The sequence below is a fragment of the Aegilops tauschii genome, chromosome 6 (assembly GCF_002575655.3).
Source record: "Aegilops tauschii subsp. strangulata cultivar AL8/78 chromosome 6, Aet v6.0, whole genome shotgun sequence".
In the NCBI taxonomy this organism is placed as follows: domain Eukaryota; kingdom Viridiplantae; phylum Streptophyta; class Magnoliopsida; order Poales; family Poaceae; genus Aegilops; species Aegilops tauschii.
In genome coordinates, this window is record NC_053040.3 from 129,414,677 (window position 1) to 129,418,104 (window position 3,428).

A 3,428-nucleotide genomic window follows, 5' to 3' on the forward strand; every position below is an offset into this window, starting at 1 on the left:
CTACTCCGGTTGCTCCTGCCCTTGCCCACAACCATGCCTCGTCTCGAATGAGGTCGAGAAGGTGCTGTGTGGATTGGCGAGTGTTGTCGAAGATCACTCCATTCCGGTGCTTTCAGATCTACCACGCCGTCAGGGAAATGATGGCGCTTAGCCCTTTCCGCATAGAGGGAGGTGCGGATGCGCTAGAGCTCGCCCTCCATTCCACGAAAGGTATGCCTAGCTCGGGAGACTGGATGGGTAGTCTGTGTGAAAACTGTAGTATGGCTGAATATTGTTGTTGTATTCATCCGACCCTCGTAGGGATACATATAGAGTACATTGTGAGGGGGCAGACTTGGAGTACAAGACAAGACATAAAATGTTTAAACTAATTCTATCTTTATATCTCCTTATCTCTAACTATACGGATGTATTTCTAACATTCCCCCACAGTCGTAGTGGGAGTGAAGCGGACGATTTCGACTGAATTTAAAGTCTTGTGCTTCCGCCGTCTTCTCCATTGCACCATCATCAACTGCGTCTCTAATGGGTCGGCACCTAGGGCGGTGACTGCGTCCTCATCTGGCGCCTCTCTTGCCTCTCCTCTATTCCCTCCCGCAGTCACAGCGGGAGTGGCGTTGACGTCGGTGATGACGCGGACGCTGGTGACTGGAGTTGTTGCTGATATGTTGCTGTAGACGTAGTCGTGTGGTCAATGTCGAGGTTGCTGATGGTGATGTAGCCATGGTCGAAGTAGTCGTGGTCTGTGTAGAATTCTTCGTAGTTAGTGTAGCCGCAATCGCCGGAGGCGCAAAAAATTGCACTATGTTTGTTGATGATGGAGCTGCCGTCGTGGACGATACACCTTGCGGATGTCAGAGGGTGCCGTCGGCGATGAGTCCACCGGTTTTGCCAAGACCGGAGGAAGCCCATCGAGCACACGTCGGTTTTGCCAGAACGGCGTGGCCATGTAGGGGTCATCACTGTAGTGACGCTGTGTCGATGCAGTCGTGGATGACGCGGTCGATGTTGTCGTCATGACGCGGTCATTGCCTTCATCATGATCGCGTCTTGCAGAAAAATCTGTCAGAGGACGCTAATTGTCCATCTTGTGGACGAGGCGGCGGCAGTGTGTCTACGATGATGTTGGTGAAGACCACGTTGATGAAGACCTTGGCGATGGAGTGTCGGAGTTGCAGTGGCGTGCCGACAATGATGCGTCGCTTGGAGGCGTCCCTCCACGGCGACGAAGGGTCGATGTCGTGCCGTGCTGAAGAAGTATGTTGGCTCGTAGCCCGACGTAGTCGTACAGCTTGATGAAGTGGCATAGGGTTGATGCATGTGCAGATGGGCTCGGTGTAGTCGTTTGATCGGTGCAGCTGTCGATGCAGTTGCAGGTCGGAGCAGAGTTGTTCGCGTACAGAACTTCGTCATCCCATGGTCCATACGGCGTGCAGTCGGATGATGAGTCGCGTAACTCGGCCCGAACCGCTCGTGGCGGAGTCGCACGAGTAGTGCGCATATGCATGCATGCATGGTGATGGTCCTGGCGGAAGCCCGCTCAGGTCAGATGGAGTCCACATACGCATGCTTACATATATGTATCGATGGAGATGGCGTGCTGGCGTAGACGGGAGCCGTGCTCCCTGTTCTCCATGCACGGGCGATGGATGAAGGTCGATGCCGCTCGATCGTGGAGTCGACGAAGCTCGCGCCGGCGCCTGCGGTCCGGCTCGACAAGGCAGATGCGTGCCGTACATACAGCCGGAGCCGTACCGCTGGGCTGCCGAGATTGCAAGCACATGTTCGTGCAACGGCTGGAGGCGCACACCCATGTGGAGCGCATCGACGTAGATTGGATCACACTCATATCGCCTGGTGCTGTCGACGTGCTAGTACGCGCGGCCGGATGGAGACTCGAACGTGGACCGGCTCCTCTTGCTCCGCCCTCCCGGTGTCGTGACCCGTGAAGTTTGATCCCGCGCAGTCCGCGGAGATCGCCTGCTTGCGCGAAGCTCTGACCTGGGGTAGACCTGCCGGGATGGGCGATCCCGAGTAGTTGACGTAGATTCGTTTTGCCCGCTCGACCGCGTGGTCCGCCTTCTGGAGGCGAAGTTGAGCGTCGAATCGAGCGTGGCATCTCGGAGTCGGAGGTCGATTCCATACCACGAGACATGCAGCTCGATGTTGTAGAAGGTCACCGCCGCGTACGACGATAGTTGCTGTAGGGCTCGCCATAGTTTGCCGGGTTATTTCCACGAACAAAGAATCTATCAGATTTATTTGGTGGCTACCGGAAACTCAATCTACTAAATTGGTAGTGATCTAATCTGCGGAATCCATCTAATGTATGGAACCGATCAATCTTTGATCGATCGGGTGCCGTCCCCCCGGGGAGAGAAGATCAATCTCCCCGGGGGCGGCCCGATGCGGAAGTGATGGAGAAACCTAGGATCGGCGTTGTGAGACTAACCGCTCTAATACCATGTGAAACTTGGGCGCCCAACCCTAGCCGCCGCCGAACCCAGCCCCCACCTCCTTCCTCTCCTCCCGCCGCCGCCGGCGGGCGCCGCCGGGCAAAGCCTGCGCGGTGCCGGCGGCGGCGGGATCTGGTTTCCTCGCCTGGAACAGGGGCCGCGGGGGGCTGCTTCTTCGGGCGTGGCGGCGGAGCTCGGCGGCCGGCGCGTCGGGTGGTGCGCGCTAGTGTGCGGGGCGGCGCGGCCTGCTGGCCGGGGCGGCACGTCACTGGAGCGCGCGGGCCGGTGGCGGCGCGGCGTTCTTCACGGCGGATCTGAGGCGGCGGCCTCGCTGGTGCGGACGGCGCTCCTCCGGCGGCGGGGAGTGCTCGTCGGTGAGGTAGGCCGGATCCCCTCGGCTGCGCGGGCAGCGAGGTCCCGGTGGGCACTGGTCATGGCGCGGGGAGGCCCCGGGCTCCCCTCGTCAGATCGGAGGCGATCTGGTCCGCTCGTGATGTATGACCTCCGGCCGGCCTGGATCTCCGGCGTGCACGCACCTGCTGATGTTGTGGCTGGTTCGGAGGTGGCGGCAGGGTGCTTGGCCGGGGGAAACCCTTGGCCGCCGGTGGCGGTCACGGCGTCGATGGCGTCCCGGACGCCATTCCCTCCTTGGTGGCGGCGCCGAGGCTAAACCTCCCCTGCCTCCCCCCTTCCCCTGCGCCCGGGTGAAAACCCTAGCCCCGGTGGTTAAGCGGCGGCGGCGCCACAGCGTCGTCACCTTCTTGAAGGCGCCGACTTGGGCATGGGGATGCTGGGCGTGCATGGCGAGATTGTCTGGATCCTGGTGGCGGCCCGTCTGATCTACCGCGTCGCAGCTCCGGGCATGTCTCGTGACTGCGGTGCTTATCTTCCGGCCGTGTCTCCGACGGCGACCTCGCCCTTCCTCACCTTGTACTTGCCGTGGTGGAGCGGTACTTCATCTCACTCATTGAT